The sequence below is a fragment of the Lissotriton helveticus genome, chromosome 8 (genome assembly GCF_964261635.1).
Source record: "Lissotriton helveticus chromosome 8, aLisHel1.1, whole genome shotgun sequence".
Taxonomy (NCBI): domain Eukaryota; kingdom Metazoa; phylum Chordata; class Amphibia; order Caudata; family Salamandridae; genus Lissotriton; species Lissotriton helveticus.
This window is the reverse complement of record NC_136069.1, coordinates 1,541,449,001-1,541,462,053: the sequence shown is the minus strand read 5'-3', so window position 1 is coordinate 1,541,462,053 and position 13,053 is coordinate 1,541,449,001. Positions and strand designations below refer to the sequence as shown.

The window sequence follows — 13,053 nt, the reverse complement described above, 5'->3', positions numbered from 1 at the left end:
AGGAAATTGCTGTAAGTGTGCTGGAGTCCAGCTGTCTACCAGGTGCTTGGCATTCTTCCAAATTTGTATGGCCTGTCTGGCCAGGGAATACAAGAGAATAACTCTTCTAGATGAGCTCTTACATGGGTCATAAGCTCATTTGGTAAGGATTGCACTTTATCAGCAAGACTTTGTACAACAGAAATATATGAGAAACCCAAGCTCTCTTGACTAGACGAGGACAGAATAATGTCCCAGGTGAAGACGAACAGAAGCAACTTCCATCAGATGTTATCCTGATGAAGAAGATTATATCTCCAAAAGTCATTTCAGAAGTGGGATTCGAACCCACGCCTCCAGAGGAGACTGCGGCCTAAACACAGCGCCTTAGACCACTCGGCCATCCTGACAGTGAAGAGTCCTAAGAAATGTATAAAAGTCACTCTGAAATTTCTGCGTCCATGCAAGCTTGAAATAATTTCAACCTTCAAACACAAGGTGCAACTTTTTGCACAGGACAATAAACACAGAAGATCACATATGAAAGCATTTCATTTCACAGGTGTACTGTTTTTATGCTTTTAGAATAACTTATACCTCTCACCAGCTATTTAGGGTTCTGTATCCTACTCACAAAATTACCTTGCCTGCGACCTTTCTCTCTATACACAAACAACTACTGCTCAGGAAGTAGGAAGGCAGAAGGTGGGGCAGTTTATGCAAATTTATGCTGGCAATGTGCCTTGCACATTCATGCCGAATTTCTAGATCCTTGCTGGAAACAAGAGAGCAGGCCTTGTTTCAGATCAACTGTCCCTAGCAAGGAACGTCCGAGCACATCCATTCTTTTGCTCTCTAGCCCCTGGCTTGGGACTCACCCTCACTGGCTGAGGAGTGAAGTTCTGCATACCAACGTTGCATAGATGGTATGTTTGTGATTGGTTTGAGATGGGTGGGAGGTCAAGAGCAGGGAAAAGCAAGTCACCTTCACTTCTAGTCTCCTCTTCTATGCCTACCTGCCGTTCACTCACTCTGTCTTTGTTTCATTCTCTCCTTCCTCAACACCCCATCTCACTCACTCGCGCTATCATTTGTGCTCTTTCCCCTTGCTCTTCATTTCATAGTGGAAACATCTCTTGAATGGATAATTAGAAAATGAGGTTACATAAAATTAAAAATCTACTTATTGGAAACCAAAAATATCACAAGACTGAATGTAAGCCATTTCTTCAATAAAAGGGAGTTTTTTAGGCACCCCCCAAAAAACACATAAAACACCACTAGTGCTAGAAGAATATTATAAGAGCTTGAAGACAGAATTGGGCAAATTCATTTGCAGTTGAAACTGAAGTTTGGTACTTATTCAGATATTGTATGCACTGCCAATTTTTAGCTGAGATTCTGAAGGAACGCAGAGACAAAATGGACTTAAAGTTTTGTCAGAAGTGGGATTCGAACCCACGCCTCCAGGAGAGACTGCAGCCTTAACGCAGCGCCTTAGACCACTCGGCCATCATGACCACATGTTGCTTGTCCATCTACATAGTGAGAAAGATAGTGTGAACAAAAAAAACACACATCTTAGGCCATAAGTGGCTATAGCAAGAAAAAAACTCACTGCACTTTTCCAAAAAGACAACGATATAAGCCCATGTGAGGGAAATGATCTGATTTTCTCCCTCAAGAAAAATGAAGATTAAACACAGGTTTGTCAGAAGTGGGATTTGAAACCACGCCTCCAGAAGAGACTGCGACCTGAACGCAGCGCCTTAGACCACTCGGCCATCCTGACTTGCATTTGCAGCACCTTCCACAAGCCAGACAGCCATGCAAGTGGGGTACCGAAAAGGCATGCCCTCAATTTATTTATCCCATTATAAGCATTTCCAACAGATCTTTGAACAATCCATACAGAGCAGTAACTATGAAGAACTCTTTAGACCTTTAAAGCGTACAAAGAGAAAGTGCTATTCACCAGCCACTTGAACGGCCCAAAGCTGCTTTGAAATTGAGTCAACAGCCACATCTTGGCTGACTAAAGCAAATTCAACAAGGGAGCTCAATGTCACAACATAGGGTGGAATACGCAAATCTAAGCAGCCCCTGATCACAGCCCTGAGGACATTGCTGTAAGTGTGCTGGAGTACAGCTGTCTACCAGGTTCTTGACATTCTTCCAAATTTGCATGGCCTGTCTGGCCAGGGAATACAAGAGCATGACTCTTCTAGATGAGCTCTTACATGGGTCCTAAGCTCATTTGGTAAGGATTGCACTTTATCAGCAAGACTTTGTACAACAGAAATATATGAGAAACCCAAGCTCTCTTGACTAGACGAGGACGGAATAACGTCCCAGGTGAAGACGAACAGATGCAAATTCCATCAGATGTTATCCTGATGAAGAAGATTATATCTCCAAAAGTCATGTCAGAAGTGGGATTCGAACCCACGCCTCCAGAGGAGACTGCGGCCTAAACACAGCGCCTTAGACCACTCGGCCATCCTGACAGTGGAGAGTCTTAAGAAATGTATGATAGTCACTCAGAAATTTCTGCGTCCATGCAAGCTTGAAACAATTTCAACCTTCAAACACAAGGTGCAACTTTTTGCACAGGACAATAAACACAGAAGATCACATATGAAAGCATTTCATTTCACAGGTGTACTGTTTTTATGCTTTTAGAATAACTTATACCTCTCACCAGCTATTTAGGGTTCTGTATCCTACTCACAAAATTACCTTGCCTGCGACCTTTCTCTCTATACACAAACAACTACTGCTCAGGAAGTAGGAAGGCAGAATGTGGGGCAGTTTATGCAAATTTATGCTGGCAATGTGCCTTGCACATTCATGCAGAATTTCTAGATCCTTGCTGGAAACAAGAGAGCAGGCCTTGTTTCAGATCAACTGTCCCTAGCAAGGAACGTCTGAGCACATCCATTCTTTTGCTCTCTAGCCCCTGGCTTGGGACTCACCCTCACTGGCTGAGGAGTGAAGTTCTGCATACCAACGTTGCATAGAAGGTATGTTTGTGATTGGTTTGAGATGGGTGGGAGGTCAAGAGCAGGGAAAAGCAAGTCACCTTCACTTCTAGTCTCCTCTTCTATCCCTACCTGCCGTTCACTCACTCTGTCTTTGTTTCATTCTCTCCTTCCTCAACACCCCATCTCACTCACTGGCTCTATCATTTGTGCTCTTTCCCCTTGCTCTTCATTTCATAGTGGAAACATCTCTTGAATGGATCATTAGAAAATGAGGTTACATAAAATTAAAAATCTACTTATTGGAAACCAAAAATATCACAAGACTGAATGTAAGCCATTTCTTCAATAAAAGGGATTTTTTAGGCACCCCCCAAAAAACACATAAAACACCACTAGTGCTAGAAGAATATTATACGAGCTTGAAGACAGAATTGGGCAAATTCATTTGCAGTTGAAACTGAAGTTTGGTACTTATTCAGATATTATATGCACTGCCAATTTTTAGCTGAGATTCTGAAGGAACGCAGTGACAAAATTGACTTAAAGTTTTGTCAGAAGTGGGATTCGAACCCACGCCTCCAGGAGAGACTGAGGCCTTAACGCAGCACCTTAGACCACTCGGCCATCCTGACCACATGTTGCTTGTCCATCTACATAGTGAGAAAGATAGTGTGAACAAAAAAAACACACATCTTAGGCCATAAGTGGCTATAGCAAGAAAAAAACTCACTGCACTTTTCCAAAAAGACAACCATATAAGCCCATGTGAGGGAAATGATCTGATTTTCTCCCTCAAGAAAAAAGAAGATTAAACACAGGTTTGTCAGAAGTGGGATTTGAACCCACGCCTCCAGAAGAGACTGCGACCTGAACGCAGCGCCTTAGACCATTCGGCCATCCTGACTTGCATTTGCAGCACCTTCCACAAGCCAGACAGCCATGCAAGTTTGGTACCGAAAAGGCATGCCCTCAATTTATTTATCCCATTATAAGCATTTCCAACAGATCTTTGAACAATCCACACAGAGCAGTACCTATGAAGAACTCTTTAGACCTTTAAAGCGTACAAAGAGAAAGTGCTATTCACCAGCCACTTGAACGGCGCAAAGCTGCTTTGAAATTGAGTCAACAGCCACATCTTGGCTGACTAAAGCAAATTCAACAAGGGAGCTCAATGTCACAACATAGGGTGGAATACGCAAATCTAAGCAGCCCCTGATCACAGCCCTGAGGACATTGCTGTAAGTGTGCTGGAGTACAGCTGTCTACCAGGTGCTTGGCATTCTTCCAAATTTGCATGGCCTGTCTGGCCAGGGAATACAAGAGCATGACTCTTCTAGATGAGCTCTTACATGGGTCCTAAGCTTATTTGGTAAGGATTGCACTTTATCAGCAAGACTTTGTACAACAGAAATATATGAGAACCCCAAGCTCTCTTGACTAGACGAGGACGGAATAACGTCCCAGGTGAAGACGAACAGATGCAACTTCCATCAGATGTTATCCTGATGAAGAAGATTATATCTCCAAAAGTCATGTCAGAAGTGGGATCCGAACCCACGCCTCCAGAGGAGACTGCGGCCTAAACACAGCACCTTAGACCACTCGGCCATCCTGACAGTGGAGAGTCCTAAGAAATGTATAAAAGTCACTCAGAAATTTCTGCGTCCATGGAAGCTTGAAATAATTTCAACCTTCAAACACAAGGTGCAACTTTTTGCACAGGACAATAAACACAGAAGATCACATATGAAAGCATTTCATTTCACAGGTGTACTGTTTTTATGCTTTTAGAATAACTTATACCTCTCACCAGCTATTTAGGGTTCTGTATCCTACTCACAAAATTACCTTGCCTGCGACCTCTCTCTTTATACACAAACAACTACTGCTCAGGAAGTAGGAAGGCAGAAGGTGGGGCAGTTTATGCAAATTTATGCTGTCAATGTGCCTTGCAGATTCATGCAGAATTTCTAGATCCTTGCTGGAAACAAGAGAGCAGGCCTTGTTTCAGATCAACTGTCCCTAGCAAGGAACGTCTGAGCACATCCATTCTTTTGCTCTCTAGCCCCTGGCTTGGGACTCACCCTCACTGGCTGAGGAGTGAAGTTCTGCATACCAACGTTGCATAGAAGGTATGTTTGTGATTGGTTTGAGATGGGTGGGAGGTCAAGAGAAGGGTAAAGCAAGTCACCTTCACTTCTAGTCTCCTCTTCTGTGCCTACCTGCCGTTCACTCACTCTGTCTTTGTTTCATTCTCACCTTCCTCAACACCCCATCTCACTCACTGGCTCTATCATTTGTGCTCTTTCCCCTTGCTCTTCATTTCATAGTGGAAACATCTCTTGAATGGAACATTAGAAAATGAGGTTACATAAAAATAAAAATCTACTTATTGGAAACCAAAAATATCACAAGACTGAATGTAAGCCATTTCTTCAATAAAAGGGATTTTTTAGGCACCCCCCAAAAACACATAAAACACCACTAGTGCTAGAAGAATATTATACGAGCTTGAAGACAGAATTGGGCAAATTCATTTGCAGTTGAAACTGAAGTTTGGTACTTATTCAGAAATGATATGCACTGCCAATTTTTAGCTGAGATTCTGAAGGAACGCAGAGACAAAATGGACTTAAAGTTTTGTCAGAAGTGGGATTTGAACCCACGCCTCCAGGAGAGACTGCGGCCTTAACTCAGCGCCTTAGACCACTCGGCCATCCTGACCACATGTTGCTTGTTCATCTACATAGTGAGAAAGATAGTGTGAACAAAAAAAACACACATCTTAGGCCATGAGTGGCTATAGCAAGAAAAAAACTCACTGCACTTTTCCAAAAAGACAACCATATAAGCCCATGTGAGGGAAATGATCTGATTTTCTCCCTCAAGAAAATAGAAGATTAAACACAGGTTTGTCAGAAGTGGGATTTGAACCCACGCCTCCAGAAGAGACTGCGACCTGAACGCAGCACCTTAGACCACTCGGCCATCCTGACTTGCATTTGCAGCACCTTCCACAAGCCAGACAGCCATGCAAGTGGGGTACCGAAAAGGCATGCCCTCAATTTATTTATCCCATTATAAGCATTTCCAACAGATCTTTGAACAATCCATACAGAGCAGTACCTATGAAGAACTCTTTAGACCTTTAATGAGTACAAAGAGAAAGTGCTATTCACCAGCCACTTGAACGGCCCAAAGCTGCTTTGAAATTGAGTCAATAGCCACATCTTGGCTGACTAAAGCAAATTCAACAAGGGATCTCAATGTCACAACATAGGGTGGAATTCGCAAATCTAAGCAGCCCCTGATCACTGCCCTGAGGAAATTGCTGTAAGTGTGCTGGAGTCCAGCTGTCTACCAGGTGCTTGGCATTCTTCCAAATTTGTATGGCCTGTCTGGCCAGGGAATACAAGAGAATAACTCTTCTAGATGAGCTCTTACATGGGTCATAAGCTCATTTGGTAAGGATTGCACTTTATCAGCAAGACTTTGTACAACAGAAATATATGAGAAACCCAAGCTCTCTTGACTAGACGAGGACAGAATAACGTCCCAGGTGAAGACGAACAGAAGCAACTTCCATCAGATGTTATCCTGATGAAGAAGATTATATCTCCAAAAGTCATTTCAGAAGTGAGATTCGAACCCACGCCTCCAGAGGAGACTGCGGCCTAAACACAGCGCCTTAGACCACTCGGCCATCCTGACAGTGAAGAGTCCTAAGAAATGTATAAAAGTCACTCTGAAATTTCTGCGTCCATGCAAGCTTGAAATAATTTCAACCTTCAAACACAAGGTGCAACTTTTTGCACAGGACAATAAACACAGAAGATCACATATGAAAGCATTTCATTTCACAGGTGTACTGTTTTTATGCTTTTAGAATAACTTATACCTCTCACCAGCTATTTAGGGTTCTGTATCCTACTCACTAAATTATCTTGCCTGCGACCTCTCTCTTTATACACAAACAACTACTGCTCAGGAAGTAGGAAGGCAGAAGGTGGGGCAGTTTATGCAAATTCATGCTGTCAATGTGCCTTGCAGATTCATGCAGAATTTCTAGATCCTTGCTGGAAACAAGAGAGCAGGCCTTGTTTCAGATCAACTGTCCCTAGCAAGGAACGTCTGAGCACATCCATTCTTTTGCTCTCTAGCCCCTGGCTTGGGACTCACCCTTACTGGCTGAGGAGCGAAGTTCTGCATACCAACGTTGCATAGAAGGTATGTTTGTGATTGGTTTGAGATGGGTGGGAGGTCAAGAGCAGGGAAAAGCAAGTCACCTTCACTTCTAGTCTCTTCTTCTATGCCTACCTGCCGTTCACTCACTCTGTCTTTGTTTCATTCTCTCCTTCCTCAACACCCCATCTCACTCACTGGCTCTATCATTTGTGCTCTTTCCCCTTGCTCTTCATTTCATAGTGGAAACATCTCTTGAATGGATCATTAGAAAATGAGGTTACATAAAATTAAAAATCTACTTATTGGAAAGCAAAAATATCACAAGACTGAATGTAAGCCATTTCTTCAATAAAAGGGATTTTTTAGGCACCCCCCAAAAAACACATAAAACACCACTAGTGCTAGAAGAATATTATACGAGCTTGAAGACAGAATTGGGCAAATTCATCTGCAGTTGAAACTGAAGTTTGGTACTTATTCAGATATTATATGCACTGCCAATTTTTAGCTGAGATTCTGAAGGAACGCAGAGACAAAATGGACTTAAAGATTTGTCAGAAGTGGGATTCGAACCCACGCCTCCAGGAGAGACTGCGGCCTTAAGGCAGCGCCTTAGACCACTCGGCCATCCTGACCACATGTTGCTTGTCCATCTACATAGTGAGAAAGATAGTGTGAACAAATAAAACACACATCTTAGGCCATAAGTGGCTATAGCAAGAAAAAAACTCACTGCACTTTTCCAAAAAGACAACCATATAAGCCCATGTGAGGGAAATGATCTGATTTTCTCCCTCAAGAAAAAAGAAGATTAAACACAGGTTTGTCAGAAGTGGGATTCGAACCCACGCCTCCAGGAGAGACTGCAGCCTTAACGCAGCGCCTTAGACCACTCGGCCATCCTGACCACATGTTGCTTGTCCATCTACATAGTGAGAAAGATAGTGTGAACAAAAAAAACACACATCTTAGGCCATAAGTGGCTATAGCAAGAAAAAAACTCACTGCACTTTTCCAAAAAGACAACCATATAAGCCCATGTGAGGGAAATGATCTGATTTTCTCCCTCAAGAAAAAAGAAGATTAAACACAGGTTTGTCAGAAGTGGGATTTGAACCCACGCCTCCAGAAGAGACTGCGACCTGAACGCAGCGCCTTAGACCATTCGGCCATCCTGACTTGCATTTGCAGCACCTTCCACAAGCCAGACAGCCATGCAAGTTTGGTACCGAAAAGGCATGCCCTCAATTTATTTATCCCATTATAAGCATTTCCAACAGATCTTTGAACAATCCACACAGAGCAGTACCTATGAAGAACTCTTTAGACCTTTAAAGCGTACAAAGAGAAAGTGCTATTCACCAGCCACTTGAACGGCGCAAAGCTGCTTTGAAATTGAGTCAACAGCCACATCTTGGCTGACTAAAGCAAATTCAACAAGGGAGCTCAATGTCACAACATAGGGTGGAATACGCAAATCTAAGCAGCCCCTGATCACAGCCCTGAGGACATTGCTGTAAGTGTGCTGGAGTACAGCTGTCTACCAGGTGCTTGGCATTCTTCCAAATTTGCATGGCCTGTCTGGCCAGGGAATACAAGAGCATGACTCTTCTAGATGAGCTCTTACATGGGTCCTAAGCTTATTTGGTAAGGATTGCACTTTATCAGCAAGACTTTGTACAACAGAAATATATGAGAACCCCAAGCTCTCTTGACTAGACGAGGACGGAATAACGTCCCAGGTGAAGACGAACAGATGCAACTTCCATCAGATGTTATCCTGATGAAGAAGATTATATCTCCAAAAGTCATGTCAGAAGTGGGATCCGAACCCACGCCTCCAGAGGAGACTGCGGCCTAAACACAGCACCTTAGACCACTCGGCCATCCTGACAGTGGAGAGTCCTAAGAAATGTATAAAAGTCACTCAGAAATTTCTGCGTCCATGGAAGCTTGAAATAATTTCAACCTTCAAACACAAGGTGCAACTTTTTGCACAGGACAATAAACACAGAAGATCACATATGAAAGCATTTCATTTCACAGGTGTACTGTTTTTATGCTTTTAGAATAACTTATACCTCTCACCAGCTATTTAGGGTTCTGTATCCTACTCACAAAATTACCTTGCCTGCGACCTCTCTCTTTATACACAAACAACTACTGCTCAGGAAGTAGGAAGGCAGAAGGTGGGGCAGTTTATGCAAATTTATGCTGTCAATGTGCCTTGCAGATTCATGCAGAATTTCTAGATCCTTGCTGGAAACAAGAGAGCAGGCCTTGTTTCAGATCAACTGTCCCTAGCAAGGAACGTCTGAGCACATCCATTCTTTTGCTCTCTAGCCCCTGGCTTGGGACTCACCCTCACTGGCTGAGGAGTGAAGTTCTGCATACCAACGTTGCATAGAAGGTATGTTTGTGATTGGTTTGAGATGGGTGGGAGGTCAAGAGAAGGGTAAAGCAAGTCACCTTCACTTCTAGTCTCCTCTTCTGTGCCTACCTGCCGTTCACTCACTCTGTCTTTGTTTCATTCTCACCTTCCTCAACACCCCATCTCACTCACTGGCTCTATCATTTGTGCTCTTTCCCCTTGCTCTTCATTTCATAGTGGAAACATCTCTTGAATGGAACATTAGAAAATGAGGTTACATAAAAATAAAAATCTACTTATTGGAAACCAAAAATATCACAAGACTGAATGTAAGCCATTTCTTCAATAAAAGGGATTTTTTAGGCACCCCCCAAAAACACATAAAACACCACTAGTGCTAGAAGAATATTATACGAGCTTGAAGACAGAATTGGGCAAATTCATTTGCAGTTGAAACTGAAGTTTGGTACTTATTCAGAAATGATATGCACTGCCAATTTTTAGCTGAGATTCTGAAGGAACGCAGAGACAAAATGGACTTAAAGTTTTGTCAGAAGTGGGATTTGAACCCACGCCTCCAGGAGAGACTGCGGCCTTAACTCAGCGCCTTAGACCACTCGGCCATCCTGACCACATGTTGCTTGTTCATCTACATAGTGAGAAAGATAGTGTGAACAAAAAAAACACACATCTTAGGCCATGAGTGGCTATAGCAAGAAAAAAACTCACTGCACTTTTCCAAAAAGACAACCATATAAGCCCATGTGAGGGAAATGATCTGATTTTCTCCCTCAAGAAAATAGAAGATTAAACACAGGTTTGTCAGAAGTGGGATTTGAACCCACGCCTCCAGAAGAGACTGCGACCTGAACGCAGCACCTTAGACCACTCGGCCATCCTGACTTGCATTTGCAGCACCTTCCACAAGCCAGACAGCCATGCAAGTGGGGTACCGAAAAGGCATGCCCTCAATTTATTTATCCCATTATAAGCATTTCCAACAGATCTTTGAACAATCCATACAGAGCAGTACCTATGAAGAACTCTTTAGACCTTTAATGAGTACAAAGAGAAAGTGCTATTCACCAGCCACTTGAACGGCCCAAAGCTGCTTTGAAATTGAGTCAATAGCCACATCTTGGCTGACTAAAGCAAATTCAACAAGGGATCTCAATGTCACAACATAGGGTGGAATTCGCAAATCTAAGCAGCCCCTGATCACTGCCCTGAGGAAATTGCTGTAAGTGTGCTGGAGTCCAGCTGTCTACCAGGTGCTTGGCATTCTTCCAAATTTGTATGGCCTGTCTGGCCAGGGAATACAAGAGAATAACTCTTCTAGATGAGCTCTTACATGGGTCATAAGCTCATTTGGTAAGGATTGCACTTTATCAGCAAGACTTTGTACAACAGAAATATATGAGAAACCCAAGCTCTCTTGACTAGACGAGGACAGAATAACGTCCCAGGTGAAGACGAACAGAAGCAACTTCCATCAGATGTTATCCTGATGAAGAAGATTATATCTCCAAAAGTCATTTCAGAAGTGGGATTCGAACCCACGCCTCCAGAGGAGACTGCGGCCTAAACACAGCGCCTTAGACCACTCGGCCATCCTGACAGTGAAGAGTCCTAAGAAATGTATAAAAGTCACTCTGAAATTTCTGCGTCCATGCAAGCTTGAAATAATTTCAACCTTCAAACACAAGGTGCAACTTTTTGCACAGGACAATAAACACAGAAGATCACATATGAAAGCATTTCATTTCACAGGTGTACTGTTTTTATGCTTTTAGAATAACTTATACCTCTCACCAGCTATTTAGGGTTCTGTATCCTACTCACAAAATTACCTTGCCTGCGACCTTTCTCTCTATACACAAACAACTACTGCTCAGGAAGTAGGAAGGCAGAAGGTGGGGCAGTTTATGCAAATTTATGCTGGCAATGTGCCTTGCACATTCATGCAGAATTTCTAGATCCTTGCTGGAAACAAGAGAGCAGGCCTTGTTTCAGATCAACTGTCCCTAGCAAGGAACGTCCGAGCACATCCATTCTTTTGCTCTCTAGCCCCTGGCTTGGGACTCACCCTCACTGGCTGAGGAGTGAAGTTCTGCATACCAACGTTGCATAGATGGTATGTTTGTGATTGGTTTGAGATGGGTGGGAGGTCAAGAGCAGGGAAAAGCAAGTCACCTTCACTTCTAGTCTCCTCTTCTATGCCTACCTGCCGTTCACTCACTCTGTCTTTGTTTCATTCTCTCCTTCCTCAACACCCCATCTCACTCACTCGCGCTATCATTTGTGCTCTTTCCCCTTGCTCTTCATTTCATAGTGGAAACATCTCTTGAATGGATAATTAGAAAATGAGGTTACATAAAATTAAAAATCTACTTATTGGAAACCAAAAATATCACAAGACTGAATGTAAGCCATTTCTTCAATAAAAGGGAGTTTTTTAGGCACCCCCCAAAAAACACATAAAACACCACTAGTGCTAGAAGAATATTATAAGAGCTTGAAGACAGAATTGGGCAAATTCATTTGCAGTTGAAACTGAAGTTTGGTACTTATTCAGATATTGTATGCACTGCCAATTTTTAGCTGAGATTCTGAAGGAACGCAGAGACAAAATGGACTTAAAGTTTTGTCAGAAGTGGGATTCGAACCCACGCCTCCAGGAGAGACTGCAGCCTTAACGCAGCGCCTTAGACCACTCGGCCATCATGACCACATGTTGCTTGTCCATCTACATAGTGAGAAAGATAGTGTGAACAAAAAAAACACACATCTTAGGCCATAAGTGGCTATAGCAAGAAAAAAACTCACTGCACTTTTCCAAAAAGACAACGATATAAGCCCATGTGAGGGAAATGATCTGATTTTCTCCCTCAAGAAAAATGAAGATTAAACACAGGTTTGTCAGAAGTGGGATTTGAACCCACGCCTCCAGAAGAGACTGCGACCTGAACGCAGCGCCTTAGACCACTCGGCCATCCTGACTTGCATTTGCAGCACCTTCCACAAGCCAGACAGCCATGCAAGTGGGGTACCGAAAAGGCATGCCCTCAATTTATTTATCCCATTATAAGCATTTCCAACAGATCTTTGAACAATCCATACAGAGCAGTAACTATGAAGAACTCTTTAGACCTTTAAAGCGTACAAAGAGAAAGTGCTATTCACCAGCCACTTGAACGGCCCAAAGCTGCTTTGAAATTGAGTCAACAGCCACATCTTGGCTGACTAAAGCAAATTCAACAAGGGAGCTCAATGTCACAACATAGGGTGGAATACGCAAATCTAAGCAGCCCCTGATCACAGCCCTGAGGACATTGCTGTAAGTGTGCTGGAGTACAGCTGTCTACCAGGTTCTTGACATTCTTCCAAATTTGCATGGCCTGTCTGGCCAGGGAATACAAGAGCATGACTCTTCTAGATGAGCTCTTACATGGGTCCTAAGCTCATTTGGTAAGGATTGCACTTTATCAGCAAGACTTTGTACAACAGAAATATATGAGAAACCCAAGCTCT

At 43.0% G+C, this 13,053-nt stretch overlaps 17 non-coding genes across 17 annotated transcripts; all 17 read right to left on the bottom strand.

Annotated features, from left to right (window-relative positions):
- Positions 1-306: 306 nt before the first annotated feature.
- On the bottom strand, positions 307-389 carry TRNAL-UAG (transfer RNA leucine (anticodon UAG)). Its single transcript has one exon. It is a non-coding gene; the product is annotated as a tRNA-Leu (tRNA).
- Positions 390-1,688: 1,299 nt separating this feature from the next.
- On the bottom strand, positions 1,689-1,771 carry TRNAL-CAG (transfer RNA leucine (anticodon CAG)). Its single transcript has one exon. It is a non-coding gene; the product is annotated as a tRNA-Leu (tRNA).
- A 632-nt stretch (positions 1,772-2,403) lies between these two features.
- Positions 2,404-2,486, bottom strand: TRNAL-UAG (transfer RNA leucine (anticodon UAG)). Its single transcript has one exon. It is a non-coding gene; the product is annotated as a tRNA-Leu (tRNA).
- A 1,026-nt stretch (positions 2,487-3,512) lies between these two features.
- TRNAL-AAG (transfer RNA leucine (anticodon AAG)) lies at positions 3,513-3,595 on the bottom strand. Its single transcript has one exon. It is a non-coding gene; the product is annotated as a tRNA-Leu (tRNA).
- Positions 3,596-3,784: 189 nt separating this feature from the next.
- On the bottom strand, positions 3,785-3,867 carry TRNAL-CAG (transfer RNA leucine (anticodon CAG)). The gene has a single exon. It is a non-coding gene; the product is annotated as a tRNA-Leu (tRNA).
- A 632-nt stretch (positions 3,868-4,499) lies between these two features.
- TRNAL-UAG (transfer RNA leucine (anticodon UAG)) lies at positions 4,500-4,582 on the bottom strand. The gene has a single exon. It is a non-coding gene; the product is annotated as a tRNA-Leu (tRNA).
- Positions 4,583-5,607: 1,025 nt separating this feature from the next.
- Positions 5,608-5,690, bottom strand: TRNAL-AAG (transfer RNA leucine (anticodon AAG)). The gene has a single exon. It is a non-coding gene; the product is annotated as a tRNA-Leu (tRNA).
- A 189-nt stretch (positions 5,691-5,879) lies between these two features.
- On the bottom strand, positions 5,880-5,962 carry TRNAL-CAG (transfer RNA leucine (anticodon CAG)). The gene has a single exon. It is a non-coding gene; the product is annotated as a tRNA-Leu (tRNA).
- Positions 5,963-6,594: 632 nt separating this feature from the next.
- Positions 6,595-6,677, bottom strand: TRNAL-UAG (transfer RNA leucine (anticodon UAG)). The gene has a single exon. It is a non-coding gene; the product is annotated as a tRNA-Leu (tRNA).
- A 1,026-nt stretch (positions 6,678-7,703) lies between these two features.
- TRNAL-AAG (transfer RNA leucine (anticodon AAG)) lies at positions 7,704-7,786 on the bottom strand. The gene has a single exon. It is a non-coding gene; the product is annotated as a tRNA-Leu (tRNA).
- A 189-nt stretch (positions 7,787-7,975) lies between these two features.
- TRNAL-AAG (transfer RNA leucine (anticodon AAG)) lies at positions 7,976-8,058 on the bottom strand. The gene has a single exon. It is a non-coding gene; the product is annotated as a tRNA-Leu (tRNA).
- A 189-nt stretch (positions 8,059-8,247) lies between these two features.
- Positions 8,248-8,330, bottom strand: TRNAL-CAG (transfer RNA leucine (anticodon CAG)). Its single transcript has one exon. It is a non-coding gene; the product is annotated as a tRNA-Leu (tRNA).
- Positions 8,331-8,962: 632 nt separating this feature from the next.
- Positions 8,963-9,045, bottom strand: TRNAL-UAG (transfer RNA leucine (anticodon UAG)). Its single transcript has one exon. It is a non-coding gene; the product is annotated as a tRNA-Leu (tRNA).
- Positions 9,046-10,070: 1,025 nt separating this feature from the next.
- On the bottom strand, positions 10,071-10,153 carry TRNAL-AAG (transfer RNA leucine (anticodon AAG)). Its single transcript has one exon. It is a non-coding gene; the product is annotated as a tRNA-Leu (tRNA).
- A 189-nt stretch (positions 10,154-10,342) lies between these two features.
- On the bottom strand, positions 10,343-10,425 carry TRNAL-CAG (transfer RNA leucine (anticodon CAG)). The gene has a single exon. It is a non-coding gene; the product is annotated as a tRNA-Leu (tRNA).
- A 632-nt stretch (positions 10,426-11,057) lies between these two features.
- Positions 11,058-11,140, bottom strand: TRNAL-UAG (transfer RNA leucine (anticodon UAG)). The gene has a single exon. It is a non-coding gene; the product is annotated as a tRNA-Leu (tRNA).
- A 1,299-nt stretch (positions 11,141-12,439) lies between these two features.
- On the bottom strand, positions 12,440-12,522 carry TRNAL-CAG (transfer RNA leucine (anticodon CAG)). Its single transcript has one exon. It is a non-coding gene; the product is annotated as a tRNA-Leu (tRNA).
- Positions 12,523-13,053: the final 531 nt, after the last annotated feature.